The sequence below is a fragment of the Monodelphis domestica genome, chromosome 5, assembly GCF_027887165.1.
Source record: "Monodelphis domestica isolate mMonDom1 chromosome 5, mMonDom1.pri, whole genome shotgun sequence".
Taxonomy (NCBI): Eukaryota; Metazoa; Chordata; class Mammalia; order Didelphimorphia; family Didelphidae; genus Monodelphis; species Monodelphis domestica.
Genome location: NC_077231.1, coordinates 102,910,297 through 102,926,515, shown reverse-complemented (window position 1 = coordinate 102,926,515; position 16,219 = coordinate 102,910,297). Strand labels below are relative to the sequence as shown.

At 42.7% G+C, this 16,219-nt stretch overlaps 1 protein-coding gene across 3 annotated transcripts in view; it reads right to left on the bottom strand.

The window, feature by feature from the left end:
* CACNA1I (calcium voltage-gated channel subunit alpha1 I) overlaps positions 1 to 16,219 on the bottom strand; it is a 172,792-nt gene that overhangs the window by 143,497 nt on the left and 13,076 nt on the right. The gene's annotated exons all lie outside the window — the stretch shown is intronic.

Sequence of the window (16,219 nt, the reverse complement as noted above, 5' to 3'; positions counted from 1 at the left end):
AATACCCCATAGTCTTCACTCCCAAGAGCTTTGGGGGGAGGGGGGAGAGCAGGAAGAGAAGACAAAGTTTAAATAGTAAGTATGACAACATGTACAAAGTAATCATAGTACAGAATTTCAAGAGGGAGAGAGGGTAGATAACGGGATTTAGGAAAGTCCTCCTAGAGGAGGCAGTAAGTGAGCTTAAAAAGAAGTAGGAGGATAAAAAGGCATACAGGCAACTAGGCAGGATAAAGCCACAGGTCTAGAGTTGGGAGGACCTGGGTTCAAGTCTGAACTAAGATACTTCCTAGCTATGTGGCCCTGGGTAAGTCACTTTGCCTCAATTCAACCCCAGTTGCCTAATCTTTACCGTTCTTCTGCTTTAGGACTGATACTTGAATCAGTTCTAAGACAGAAGAGAAAAAGAAGGAAAAAATGACTTTTGTGGCAGCCAAGGTCTTAAACTCACTGAAAGTCCCAGGTATTTTCCCCAACATAATTTCTTCTAATGTGTAGAATCCCAGAAACCCAGGATTTAGAACTGAAAGGGAACCAAGAGATCATCAGATCTAATCCCTTCTTTTTAACAGAGAAAGGAAATAAAGACCATAGAGGGGAAACAATACTCATCCAAGGTTGTTCAGCTAGTAAGAAGCAAAATTGGGATTTGAAACCAGATCCTCTGATTGCAAATAATCAAATGCTTTTTTTCCCCCATTACCACCAATAGCATAGAATGGCACTCAACAAATATTGAATGTTCATAAGGTTCTAGGTACTGAGCTAAATGTTAGGGACTCAAAGAAAGGTAGAAACAATCCCTGCCCTCAAGGAACGTGTTCTCTAATGTAAGAGACAACTTGTAAATAACTAGGTAAATTTAAGATATATATATATATATATATATAGGCTCATTGATTCAGAACTAGAAGGAATCTCAGATGACTTGACTAAGATCACATGGCCAAATCATAAGATTATAGCTTTAGAGTCAGAAGGAACCTCTGGGATTATGAAATCCAACTCCTTCATTCTAGAGAAGAGGGAAATGAGGAGCAGAAAGGAAGGTGCCTGACGGAGATCACAAATGTAAGCAGCAGAGCTGGAATTTGCCAGATCTGCCAACTGAGCCCCAATCATACAGACCAACTCCCTAATTTTGCAGACTAGAAAAATGATGTCCAGGGCAGGGAAGCAATTTGTCCAACTCAATTCTGAAAATGTTCCTTTGAGTTCTAGGTCATTTCTAATTCTCATCTTCCCAAGTTCCTCTGAGCCACAGAGAAGTCTCTCCTGCCTTAGGTGCCCACAGAAAGGCCACCTTGACCCTAATCCTGCCAACCCATCAGCCTTCCTTGCCCTCCCCCAGCCCAGCAGGTGCCTATCTCTACCTGCCACCAAGAAGTTGGTCTGAAATGATCGATTTCCCAACACACGGAGGGAAACCTGTCCAACTGTTGGGAGCACTCTCCCCCTCCTCCCACAACTCCAGCGCTCGTGTGTAAGAGTAATTGAGTGAAATAATTCTTTTTCCTGAAATGCAGCCGCCTTGATCTATCCCCCAGAGCTGTCACAGGCATGCAGGCACACAGCAAAGCCAAGGGGAGGTCGGAGGGAGCTCAAGAAGAGGGGTGAGGGGAAGGAGGGAGGTAGGCAGGCAGGCAGGCAGGCAGAGTCTGACACTGTGGGGGATTTCATGTGGGGATCCGAATATTCATTTTCATATATATGAAGAAAGCCAAACACTGGAGGCATCTGGGGAGCCTGAGTGTGACGGCAACAATATGGAGGAGGGGCAGGTGACAGTGGCAGCTGAGGGAGGGAGGGAGGGAGGGAGGGAGGCACAGGCTGCCTGACGGACAGGCTGACAAACAAAGACAGAGGAGACAGACAATTCTCATTCTCCAGCAGACTCACAGACACCCCGAATGCCAGGGCTGCTAAGAACAGAGCACAGACTGTTACAACTTTAATAAACCTTAGAACATACAAAGTGAAAGGGCCTTAAGACATAATGTTGCCACTGGAACAAACCTTAGGACATAATGTAACTGCTGGAGAGGACCTTAAAAGCTAGAATGTTACCTCTGAAGAGAAAAAACAAAGGAAGGAAGGAAGGAAGGAAGGAAGGAAGGAAGGAAGGAAGGAAGGAAGGAAGGAAGGAAGGAAGGAAGGAAGGAAGGAAGGAAGGAAGGAAGGAAGGAAGGAAGGAAGGAAGGAAGGAAGGAAGGAAGGAAGGAAGGAAGGAAGGGAGGGAGGGAGGGAGGGAGGGAGGGAGGGAGGGAGGGAGGGAGGGAGGGAAGGAGGGAAGGAGGGAAGGAGGGAAGGAGGGAAGGAGGGAAGAAAGAAAGAAAGAAAGAAAGAAAGAAAGAAAGAAAGAAAGAAAGAAAGAAAGAAAGAAAGAAAGAAAGAAAGAAAGAAAGAAAGAAAGAAAGAAAGAAAGAAAGAAAGAAAGAAAGAAAGAAAGAAAGAAAGAAAGAAAGAAAGAAAGAAAGAAAGAAAGAAAGAAAGAAAGAAAGAAAGAAAGAAAGAAAGAAAGAAAGAAAGAAAGAAAGAATTGGGAGGGACCTTCAGTCTGGGCTCTGTAGACTTGCTTTAAGATCTTGAGAACTATATTTCAATGTGATGGATTCCCTTTCTAATTCTATGTAATTTAAAAACATGATCCTAAGAAGGGATCCAGCCACAGGCTACAGCAGCCTCCAAAAGCATCCATGCCATGTAAAAAGTTGAACCCACTGGACAAGATCAATAGCTTCCTTTTACAGAAAGAGAAACTGAGGCCTGGGGGAGAAAAGAACTCATCTAGAGATCGAAAGCCATAAGCTACATACAACTAGGGTTGCTTAGGCTGAAGGAACCTGAGACCAATGGGCCTGGGGAAACAGTTCTGGGATCTCCAGAGATATCAGTAATGGGGGAGCAGTATTCCCCCTCTTCTCTCTCTATCCCTCCTTCTCAAACCAAGTATGCCAGCACCCTTACTGGGCACATCTGCATATTTGTCCTTCTCGGCCTATTCTTTCAGTTTCTCACCCACACACAGTTCCCAGGCGCTGTGTCTCCCGGACACACATGCACTCACACACCCACACACCAGGCAGACACATGGCCTGTCTCTCTTCTCTCCTCCTTCTATCTCACCCTGACTCTGATCAGCTTTCCCACAAACATAGGGGCAGTTGCTTCCCAGAGAGGCATTGTGGGTTGGGGGGGGGGGGAGAGAGCTGGGTCATGGAAAGGTAGAAGTAGCCCCAAAGAGCAGCTTAGCTTGGAAGGAGGAATGAGAATATTTGTGAAGTAAGAAAATTGTCTTCTGACTCTCCTCCACTCAGCCTTCAACCCACCCTTCCCCTCCCCACACTCTTCTCTCAGAACCTCCACCTTCTTCTCTTTAAGACCAACCCAACCACCCAGTGGGGCCCTAGACTCTTTGATTACCCCCAGGCTCCTTAGCTAGGAGAAAAGGGGGAAACTTTGCTCTTGTACACTGACTAACCCATGTCTGCTCACATAAACCTTTGTTATAGGACCAGACAGTTTTTTCTAGGGTGAACTGGGTAGCTGTGAATATGTAGAAAATGAATTAAGTATGTAGGAGAAGATAAGGGGAATAGGTGAAGGAAACAGAGACTGAAATGGAAAGATGGTATTTATTAAGCACTAACTGTATGCCTAGCACTGGGCTAAGCACTGAGGATACACATGCTGTAAGCAAGGCAGACCTGCCCTTGGGGAGCTTATATCATACCAAGGGGAGCTGGAAAGGAAGGAAAGGGTGAGACTGTGGTTTAGAGAAAGTGGCTGGGAAGTGAGAGAGCAGGCTGGTTCTAGGTCAGATAAGGAGAAAAAGCTCATATATCAGAGAACTAACTGTGTGACTCAGGGCAAATCACTTTACCCTGGTTGCCTCAATTTCCTCATCTGTAAAATGAGCTGAAAAAGGAAATGGCAAACCACTCTGGTATCTTAGCCAAGAAAACCCCAGATGGGGTCACAAAGAGTAAGATGTGATTGAAAATGACAACAACAACGTCAGAGCCCAGGATGGTCTGAGAGGTACATTCCTATGAGGATGTGGGGATGATGACCAGATTGAGGAGACATGCTTTGGTATATATGTATTGTGTATATTTGTGTGTTGTGGATACATATGTATATTTAGGCTCATCAATTTAGAGCTAGAGGGGGTCTTGGAGATCATCCTGTACATTTCCCCCATTTTACAGATAAGAAGACTGAGGCCTGGAGGCAACATAATTTGGCCAAAGTCACACAGCTAGTAAAGCCTGAGTCAGCTCTCATTGTCCTGTTCAGATCCCCGCCATCCTTTAAAGTTTAGCTTGTCCAAGAGCTAGAAAAAAATCACAAAATGTAAAATCAATAATTTTTATTACATCAAATTTAAAAGGTTTTGTACAAACAAAATCAATGCAATCAAAATTAGAAGGGTAGCAACCAATTGGGAAACAATCTTCATAACAAAAACCTCTCTGACAAAGGTCTAATTACTCAAATTTATAAAGAGCTAAACCAATTGTACAAAAAAATCAAGCCATTCTCCAATTGATAAATGGGCAAGGGACATGAATAGGCAGTTTTCAGTTAAAGAAATCAAAACTATTAATAAGCACATGAAAAAGTGTTCTAAATCTTTTATAATCAAAGAGATACAAATCAAAACAACTCTGAGGTATCACCTCACACCTAACAGATTGGCTAACATGAGAGCAAAGGAAAGTAATGAATGCTGGAGGGGATGTGGCAAAGTTGGGACATTAATGCATTGCTGGTGGAATTGTGAATTGATCCAACCATTCTGGAGGGCAATTTGGAACTATGCCCAAAGGGCGCTAAAAGACTGTCTGCCCTTTGATCCAGTCATAGCAATGCTGAGTTTGTACCCCAAAAAGATAATACAGAAAAAGACTTGTACAAGAACATTCATAGCTGCACTCTTTGGGGGTGGCAAAAAATTGGAAAATGAGGGGATGCCCTTCAATTGGGGAATGGCTGAACAAATAATGGTATATGTTGGTGATGGAATACTATTGTGCTAAAAGGAATAATAAAGTAGAGGAATTCCATGTGAACTGAACGACCTCCAGGAATTGATGCAGAGTGAGAGGAGCAGAACCAGGAAAACATTATTCACAGAGACTGATACACTGTGGTACAATCGAATGGAATGGACTTCTCCATTAGTGGCAATGCAGTGATCCTGAACAACCCAGAGTGATCTATGAGAAAGAACACTATCCACATCCAGAGGAAGAACTGTGGGAGCAAAAACACTAAAGAAAAACAACTGCTTGAATACATGGGTCAAGAGGATATGGTTGGGGATATAGACTATAAATGATCATCCTAGTGCAAATACCAACAACATGGAAATAGGTTTTGATCAAGGACACATGTAATACCCAGTGAAATTGCATGTCGGCTGTGGGAAGGGTTGGGGCAGGGGAGGGAGGGAAAGAATATGATTCTTGTAACCAAGGAATAATGTTCTAAATTGACTAAATAAAATTAACTTAAAAAATAAAAATAAAAAACTGCTGGAAAATCTGAGGAAAAAAAAAGTTTTGCTTGTCCCGAATCCCCAGGAAGCTACGTATATCACCCCAGCCCACAGGAATCCAGCTTTCCTTCCTCTGAGCTGTCATAGTCTTGCCTGTCATGACCCATTATTCAAAGCCCACTAAATCTGAGGGGCAGCTCAAATCAGGAAGCCAGCTCTTTGGGACACTTTTAACAAAGGCTTGAGAACTTCTTCAATCTCATTGGTTAAGTGAAGAGGTTGGCTTAGAGAGCCTCATAGGAGGGCTCTTGGAGCTCTCATATTTGAGGATTTGAGACTCCCTAGGAGTCCATCGGCTTATTCTGCAATGTGGAAAATCTGGTTTTCTTTGAAACTAAGCTCCAGCATCACCTTCTTGAGGAAGCTCTTCCTAAGCCCTTCCTACTGTCACTTCCCCTTCAAAATAATCTTTCATCCATTTTTTTAAATGCTGTATCCTAAGGTATGTCGACTTCCTCATAAGAATGTAAGTTCCTTGAGGGTAAAAGGCCTCGAAGTTTTTCTTTCATGTCCCTGGTACATCCACAGCCCAGCAGCATAGAACCTGACACATTGGAGGGGCTTAAGAAAGGCTGGTTGGTTGATTCCAGTATCTGAAGGGCTGTCCTGAGGAAGAGAGATAACCTTGTTCTGCTTGGCTGCAGAGGTCAGAACAAAATAGCATGGATGAAAGTTACAGGGAAGTCCAGTTAGAGTTGATGTCAAGAAAAGCTTTCTATCCATGGCAGCTGGACAAAGTTATTACTTTGGGCTGGAGAGGGGGCTCTCTTCACTGGGATTATTCAAACACTGCCTACAGAAACACTTTTCTAGGATCAGAAGATCCTAAAGGTAGAGACAGAAGGGACCCCAGATACTGTGCTTCACTTTTACTGTTTCTTCATTTTGCAGATGAGAAAACTGAGGTCCAGAGAAGTTAAATGACATGCCTTGCCCAAGGTGATATGGGTAGGAAGCAGATTCCTATCTAGATTTAAACCCAAACCCTCAGACACCAGAACCAGCCTTCCTTCCATATCAGTTCAACTGGAGTAGGTGTAAGGTCCCTCTCAGCTCTGAGATCCTGTGATTCTGAAAAGTTTCTGGAACTCATCCAGTGGGCTCCCTTTCCTTAGTCATAGTTACTGAAAACATTTATGCAGCCTTCTTGTACCTGGCTCGCCTGGTTCCCAGTAGTTAATCTGACCTATTTCAAAATGTATTTTTCATTCCTTCTCTTGGCAGGGCTTATAAACTCCCTGAGGGCAGAGACTGCATGAGTTCTCTTGCCCACCCCCTACACACACACACACACACACACACACACACACACACACACACACCTGCCTTGTACCATGACCCAACAAAGAAATTAATAGACTGGAAGATAATTAGAGGACCCTAGCATTTGGAACTGAATGGGGCCATAGAACAAGAGCTAACACGTATATGACAATGTGAAATGTGCAGTGTTTTGCCAACATATCTCAGAATCAGAGGACCTGGGTTCAAATCTTACCTCTGTCACTTGCTGGTGTGACCTTAGGCAAATCACTTAACCACTCTGGGCCTCAGTTTTCCCATCTATAAAAGGAAGGGTTGGATTCAGTGACCTCTAAGGTAGAGGTCAAGTCTTTGAGTTATTGGTCTAGGATTCTTAATCTACAAATTCAAGGAATTAGACTGGGTAGCCTCTGAGGTCACTTCCAGATCTAAGTCTATGAAACCCTAGAAGGGAAGCTGTTACAGCTCCACAGTGGGTGGGCAGCTGGCTTCTAGGGCTATAAGAACAAGGATGAGGGATGAGCTGTGACATCTCTGAGGCATGGCCAGGGGCTTTCATCACAGAAAATCAGTTCCTATTCTCTTCTGTATGGCTGCTCAGAACAAGGCAAGCTCAGCACGACAGGAATTCTGGAGGCTTTGGGGACACTGGGGAGGGTGTCATGCCAGAGGGGAGGGGTACAGACTGAGAACCATGACCCTGGGCACCTCAGCCAGACTCACAAGCTCAACATCATGGGGTCTCATTCTCATTCCTTCCCCACCTTTGGTCATGACCACTCCAGGATCCTGGGGTCTAGAATTCTTAGAAATCTAATTTGGGGGCCCTGTTATTGCTATTGTTCAGTCATTTTCAGGATTGTCCAACTCTCTGTGACCTCATTTGAGGTTTTCCTGGCAAAGATACTGGAGTGGTTTGTTTCATTCTTTTCTAGGTCATTTGACAGATGAGGAAACTGAGGTGACCAGGGTCAAATGACTTGCCCAGGGTTACACAGCAACTGAGAACAGATTTGAACTCAGGTTTACCTGGCCCCAGACCCAGTGTTCTATCCACTGTACCATCTCACTGCTTTATTTTGGGGCTCTTAGCAGGCTGCTAATGCCAAAGACAAAAATTAGGGATAAGGGGATAGAGAGTAAGGGATGGACCACTGCTGAATAACTTCAATGGACACTGGGTCTCTTTAGAAAACCTAACGGTCAAAAAAAAGTCAGAAAAGTTCCAATATGTGGTATGGAAGAAATAACATTGGCTCAAAAATCTGAGTTAAAATATCACTTCTGATTCTCATTTACCTGTGAGACTGAGGGTAAGTCACCTAAACTCTGTAGCCTTGTTTTCCTCATCTATAAACAGAAGGCCTCTGAGATTTCCTCCAACTCTAGATCTGTGATCTTATGGTCCCATGATGCAATATACCAAAATATTAGTAGCAGCACTTTTTGTGTGTGCGAGAAATGAACAAGACTATTGTCTAGTAGCTTGGGAACATACTAAACAAACTCATATGTGAATATAAAGGAATATGATTGCACCACATAAAAAATGACAAGGAGAATTCAGAGAATCATCAGAGAACTTCTATGAACAGAAGACACAATGACAGTATAAAGAAAAACACTAAAAGAAAGCAGAATTTGGACCAATAAAAATATCCCCTCTCTCAGGACACTGGTGGACTCCAGGCTCAGAATGAGTCATTTATTGTCAGAAATCAATCAAAAAGCATTCGCTAAGCTTCCACTGTGTTAACAAGATACTGTGGTAAGTCCTTAGTACATAAAGAAAAAGAATAAGCTTTTTAAAACCTGCTCTTTAATAGGGAGATACATTTTTATAAATGGGCACTAGGCCTGGTATCAGGAAGATACATCTTCCTAATTCAAATCTGGCCTCAGATACTTACTGTGCCACCTTGGGCAGATCACTTAACCTTCTTTGCCTCAGTTTCCTCATCTGTAAAATGTGCTGGAAAAGGAAACAGAAAACCACTCCAGTATCTTTGCCAAGAAAACCCAAAATGGGGGTCACAAAGAATTGGACATGGCTGAAATCACTAAACAACAATACATACAAGACGCATTCAAAGGGACAGCTACATGACACAGTGGGTAGAGCATTGGGCTTGGAATCAGGAAGACTCCTCTTCCTGAGTTCAAATCTGGCTTCAGACACTTTCTAGCTATGTGATCCTGGGCAAGTCACTTAACCTGTTTGTCTCATCTGTAAAATGAGATGGAGAAGGAAAGTGACTATTTACTGCTCACAAAAAGAAAAAATACATTTAAAAAAGAGGTACATTCAGAATAGATGAAAAGTAGCATTTGAACCAAAAGAATAGCTGGCAGGACTAAGAAATGCCTCCTACAGAATATGGGAATTCTAGCTGAGTTTTGAAGGAAGCCAGAGATTCTAAGAGGCCAACATGAGGAGGAAAAACACTCCTGTAGGCAGTTAGTGACGCAGGACTGGAATTCAGGGGAGAGATAAGGACTGAATATATCATTCCAGAAAACTTCTTCAAGAAGGTGTGGAACTGAAACTCTGGGAGCTGAGGACATCCCCAAGTGAGAAAGGAAAGAGAAGAAGGGAGTCTGAGGCAGAACTTTGGAGAATGGAGACTGAGCAAAGAAACCTGAGAAAGGCAGGCAATTAAGAGATGACTGCTAACTTGGGGGCATGTAGTTTCAGTTGAATGACAAGTTCAAAAGCCAAGTCACCATGAATGTATTTAAGAAAAGGAAGTAGAAGAATCTCACACAGGTGTCTTCACCAGAGTTTAACTGAGAAGTGGGGAAGTTGGATGATGGCTAGCAGAGATAGGAGAAAATGGTAAGGGATCTTTTTAAAGATAAGGGAGATTCTGGCAAGCTTGTTGGCCCCAGTGAAGAATAAAGAGATGTGGAGAAACTAATGATGAGTAGAGTAGATGAGGAGGATAATGGTGGTAATCTGCCAGAGCAGATAGGAGGGGATGGGATCAAAGATACACTTGATAAAGAGAGAGAAAACCTCTTCCTTCATCAGATATTGGAGTGAAGGATGTTGGGGAGGATGTCAGAGGAATGTGACATGGAGAAAAGAGAGATAGCTCTCCAGGAATGGCTTCAGTTTTTTTCAGTGAAGTGAGACAAGATCCTGAGCAAAGAAGAGGCCCTTAGAACACCTAATATCAGAGCTAGGAGGTGGGGAAACTTAGAATAAAAATGGAAAAGAGCTTAGAAGCCACCACCCTAGACTTCTCATTTTACAGATGAGAAAAGCAAGGCCCAGAATGAGGGGATGACTTGCTCAGTGTCACCCATTCATATGAGTAGCTGAGCAAGGACTAGGATTCACATCCCTGGCCTTCATTCTTTCCACTATTACCAACAAATGCCTTGATATAGAGGATGTACTTGGTCCTAACTAAACAAGCAATGTTTTAATTCCAATATATGGTGAAACAGAACCTAATAATAGTACCCCAATAATGAGTCTCTGTAACACTTTAAACCCTTGCCCACATCAACCTATACCTCAACTCTCAGAGGTAGGATTTGAATCCAGCTCTTACTCATCTAATAACGGTAGCCTCCATTCCCATGATTCTTTAGGGTTTACAGGTACTTCTCCTCTCTTAAATCCTTTGATCCTCACATTATCTTTATCAGGTAGATGCTGGGAGTGTTATTATCCCCATTTTATAGGTGAATAAACTGAGGCTGAGATCACACTGCTAGTGTCAAAGATAGGATTTTGAACCCAGGTCATTCTGCCTCTAACCCCTCCATTCTATCCACTAACCCAGGCCACATCCTAAGCTAGACTGTCTCTGCTTTGGGCCCTCATGCAGGGTCAGACCTAATGAGGGGTAGATAAGGAAAGAATCAATCAGCTAACAGACATTTATTAAGCATCTACTATGGATCAGGCACTTGGCTGGATACTGGAGATGAAAGTCAACAGGAAGCAGGCTTGGCCCTCAACTAGCTTGCAATTAAGGGAGACATTAGTAAATATCTAAATAGAGCAACATCCTCCCATCATTAAGTATCTACTGCACACCAGGCATTCTGCTAAGCCTTGGGGATAGAGAGGTGGAAGTGAACCAGCCCCTGTCCTCAAGAGGCTTACATTCCATTGGGGAGCTAAGTTCTACCCATAGAAATACACCAAACAAGCAATTATTAGGCTCCCACAACAGTGTCTCTGCTAAGCCTGGGGGATATAAATACAAGGAATGGAACAATTCTTATTGTCAAGGAGCTGAAACAAAATACATATAAGACAACTGGAGGGAGGGGACTCAGCAAAGACCCACACAGATGAGGGGGGAGCTTTCTCCTCTTCATTTTCTTTTAATATACTCACATGGCATTTAGGACAGCTCAGAAAGAAGATAGCTATGCAAGCTCACAGATCAACACACACATACACACACGTACACACACACGTACACACACACGTGCACAACTAGTAATACATTACTCTTAGGAGGGAGAATTTAATTACTAATTACACAATTACTTCATTGTGAAGCTTCAACTACTAAAAGACCTTGGAGTTTAAAGAGGGGGAGGAAGCCCCCACCACAGTCTGCCAGATCTAGAATGCCTAATTGGGTAAGTAATTTGGTATTAAAATCATCATTTCTTGCCTGACTTCTCCCCAAGGGGAGTCTGGCTGAATGGGAGCCCAGAGCCCCTGCTCCCATTCCTTGGAATTCAGAAAGAACCTGTCTGCAGGCCTAAATGTCCCATGGGAAAGGGACAAAGTGGAGCAGTCGGCAGGGAAGAGCAGTGTGGTACTCTGGACAGAGCAGAGTAAAGCTGGATGCCTGGCCGTCCTGTTCAATCCCCTTATTTTACAGAGGAACAAACAGAAAGGAGATTCAGAGTGAGATTTGAGCCTACCTCTTCTGAGCCTGCAGCTGGGATTCTTTACAAAGCACTCCTTTAACAATGATATTAGAACAATGCAAATCAACATTTATTAAGGACTGTGTTCTGGTGTGGTAGGTCCTTGGAATACCGAGATGAAAATGAAATAGCTTTTGACTGTGTGACTCAATTTATTTACCTATAAAACGGAGACAATAATCTTTCCCTGTGCTATTGTGGGGATCAAAGATTTAGATTTACCTGTGTACAGTAACGTTGTCTGCTGAACTGGACTTAATCGGTTCCTCAAGGAGCTTCCATTCCATTGAAAAAGAAAATAGTAAGACAAACCTTCCAGGTCTGACCTAGCAGGTGAAACTATCTATAAAATACTTTCATACATATACCTATGTAACCTTAGATAAGTTCCTTACTCTCTCTGGTTCAAAATGACGAGGCTGGACTAGATTGCCTTCAAGGTTTCTTCCATCTCTAAATATGATCCTATGTTTTCTTTGATCCTCACAACAGCACTGTCCCCATTTTATAGGTAAATAAATAGAGGTTACACAGATCTGCCACATATATCACAGAGACCCCTAAACTTGTCTAGATCTTAGCTACCTCATCTGTAAAATGAGAGGATTGGATAGATCATCTCATAGGTGCCTACCAGTTCTGAACCTCTGACAACCAAAGTAGTCATACTTTAATGAACATGAAGATTCACAAGGGCCTTCTGGGGACAGTGTCTTACCACAGCGAAGAACAAAGCAGGAAGGAGAATGTCAGTACCTTGGCATGTCAATAAGGAAGAGACCCAGGATCAAAAGAACCCTCTAGTGCCACTAACTCAGACTTTTTCAGCTAGAAGGAATTTTAAAATTCTTTCAATCCCCTCATTTTATGGAGAATGAAACTGAGATCTAAGGGAGGGGCTGTGACATGCTAACAAAGGGTTAATGGAAGAGCTGGGTCTAGAACTCTGCATTGCTATCTGCTTAAGCACATTCTCTCAATTCCCCCAGGCTGTTCATCTAAAGATAATGAAACTCTGCTCCCATTATCACTAAAAGCAGTGACTGCTGAAGTCCTGGAAATCATTAGTACTTGAGTTTAGATTTACCTGTGTACAGTAAAGTCATCCAAACAGAAGCTCAATTAAGGTCTGCTGAATGGGACTTAATTAACTTCTCATGGTCCTCAAGCTAGCTCACTGGGATGTAATAGAATCATAAAATTTCAGAACTTGAAGTGGCCTTAGAACAGAAAATGTTAGAATAAGAATTGTCAAAGCAAGTTGGAGTGGAGGGGGAGGTTAATCTGAGAGCATAGAATATCGGAGATTGGAGAAATATAGAATATCAAATGCTAGAATGTCAAACATCAGACCTAGGAGGGCTCTTACAACAGAGAAAGTCAGAATTGGGAGAGACCTTCAAAATGGTAACATAAAAAAATGGCAATATCATAGCTGGGAGGACCCTTGGAGATCACCTGATCCATGTGGAACAAGAGGCAGAAATCCTTTCTGAAGACATCCCTAGCAAGTAGTCATTTGAGCGGTCAGGCAGCCCAATGGACAGAGCACTAGGTCTAGAGTCAGGAAAAAACCTTGGTTCAAATCCAGCCTCAGTTGTGTGACACTGGGCAAATCATTTAACCCTGTTTGCTCTGATCCACTGGAGAAGGAAATGGTAAATCACTCTAGTATCTTTGCCAAGAAAACCCAATGGACACTATGGCCCATGGGGCCACAAAGAGTCAGGCAGGACTGAACAACTGAACCACAACAATTATATAGATATAAATATGTTTGTATACATTGTTTGCATGGTGTTTCCCTCATCATACTCTGAGCCTCCTGAGTTTGTTTATGTTTTCTTTCTTTTTATCCTCTGAGCTTAGCATGATGTCTGGCATTGATGCTTTGAATGATTGACTGATGCATATATTCTGAGCAGAGTACTTTATTATGATTTCTTGGGGTTCTGAGTTGATCATCTTTGCTTTGTTATGTCCTGATACACATTTGATGCTTTGCTGTATTTTTTAAGATGTCAAGAATACTGCAGCTGATTTTGCAACGGATTGCAAAATTGTAAATCCCTGAAAGGGATGTCAAACCTTCTTCATAGGCTGGGCACTTCTCTAGGGACTAACTGCATAGCCTCTTGTGAAATATAGTTTGGGCTTTCACTGGAAGACTCTTGATTTGAACTGCAGTGGGATTTGGGGGAAAGCTTGTGAAGTTGTGAACCAATGAGACTTTGGGGGCTGAATGAATGAGAGAAAAGAGACAGGAGGGAGAAAGCAGGTCTCCCCTTCTCCAATAGAAGTAGCAGCAGCTGGGAGCGAAGTGAGAAGGAGGCTAGCAAACAATACCTAAGCAGCAAATAGTAACAGCATTTGTCATTTGTCCCTGCCTGCCTTTGGAGGAACAAAGAGGAAGAGAGCAGTAGTTATCAGAGGATAAAGACTGCCCTTGGCCATAGAGTCACCCATTTAGGATTATGACCCTGTTGAAGAAACTTTGTGGAAGAAATAGTGTCTCTCTCTAAAGATCTGAGAAAGTAATCAGGCTTCTCTTCTCTTCCACCCAAAGAGATGGAATTTAAAAGCAAAGTCTCCTATTTCTCTGTGAAGCCTCTTCTTTACTATTGCAATATTTTGTTACTCATTTTCTTTGGATGAAAGTTTCTTTACTTTTTTGTGTCCTGGAACCCTGTGGCAGTTATTCTGGTGAACCCTATGGACCCCTTCTCAGAATTATATTTTTAAATGCATCAAATAAATTATATAGGATTACAATAGAAACCAATTCTATTGAACTACAGTTATCAGTTTAAGAATCTCTGCTTTAGAGATAAGCCTTTGTTCTCATTGTCTTGCAGGTATGTCTTTACTTGTGCTCAGGAGCTGCACTGACTATTGCTGGAGTTATGTAGCCCATACTGGGTATACTTCATGATAGTTCAGTTTGGTGACTCCAGGCCACCTGGGGGAAAGAATGAGCTAATATTGATTTATTTTTCTATTTCTATTAATAACTCCCTAACTTTCCCAGAAGGCAGACCTTTGGAACCTGGAACTTTTCAGTCTTTGACTAGGCTAGCCTGTTTTTCATCTCTGTTGTGTTAAAATTATAGCTGAAGCAGGCATAATGGTGTATCCTTGTCATCTCTGCCATTGCCATTCTCCAGAATGAGGCTGGTGGATTGCTTGAGCTCAAGAGTTCAGACCTACAGAGGAGCTAAAGCTGATTGGTTGACTACACCAAATCTGGCACCCATAGAGTGTGCTGCTGTGATTTGTAAGGAGAACATATTAGGCTTTTTTAAGAGAAGCCAACAACCCAAGCCAGAAAGAGAACTTCTGTCCAATCAGTGCTGGAAATAGTCCCATGAATGGCCATTGAACTTCTAGCCCTGACAGAGACTCAAAACCTAGCTTCCCAGCCCAACAGACAAGCCTTGTCTTTTGGCACACATAGGTCCCAGTTCTGCCTTCTGGGGCTAAGCAGAATATGTCTAATCCCTACCCCAATTACCATGGGGAGTTAGGAAAAGGAATGGAAAAGCAGAGAGCAGGTGAATTGCATCCTACTACTGTGTCATCTTCCTAGTAGCTATTAGAAGTGATATTGATTATTCAGAGGCATTGAAGTAGAGGGGAATGACTCTTTCTGGTGGATAAAAGACTGGCCCACCATACCATTGCTTTTGGAAAGCACTGACTTTTCAGAGCATCGATAATGCTTCAGGATACAGGGAGGGCCAGTTATCCTGTAGGAGTCCCTCCCAAAACATTCAATTATGGGATGGTTTCTGTGTGTTCTACCAGTATGCTGATTCTCTGGGAAGGTGGCCAGGGAAGCAAGTTCATTCCCAGCTCTGAAATTCCATATTCTAAGCTTTCTCCTAGCACTGGTATTTCACATTCTAAGTTCTCTTCCAGCTCTGACATTCTAATTCTGAGCTCCCTCTTATCTCTGATACTGAGTATTCCAAGAGTTTCCAGTTCTAAAGCATGTGGCCTATGATTAACTCCTCCTCCAACCCAAGCTTAATGGCAAGGGTATGGCAGGGTAGATAGGTATAAGTTCCCCTATATCTATCCAAAAGGATTTGGCAGTGCTCAACCTCATCCACCTTTGATTGGCACACACACATACTACATACATACATACATACATGCATGCATGCATACACAAACAAACACACACTACACACACACACACACATACATACACACAAATAACAGTATAAATAAAAGTTAAATACCAAGCAGTTAATTACAAGGTAGCTTAGGAGAGAGGTCACAAATAGGTGGGGAGGATTAGAGAAGGCTCTCCCTCTCTTTCTATCTCCCTCCCTCTCTCCCTCTCTCTCTCTATCTCCCTCCCTCCCTCCCTTTCTCTCTCCCTCCCTCCATCTCTCTCCCTCTCTCTCTCTCTCTCTCTCTCTCTCTCTCTCTCTCTCTCTCTCTCTCTCTTGAGAACCTCACTTTTTACTTTTCTGAGAAAAT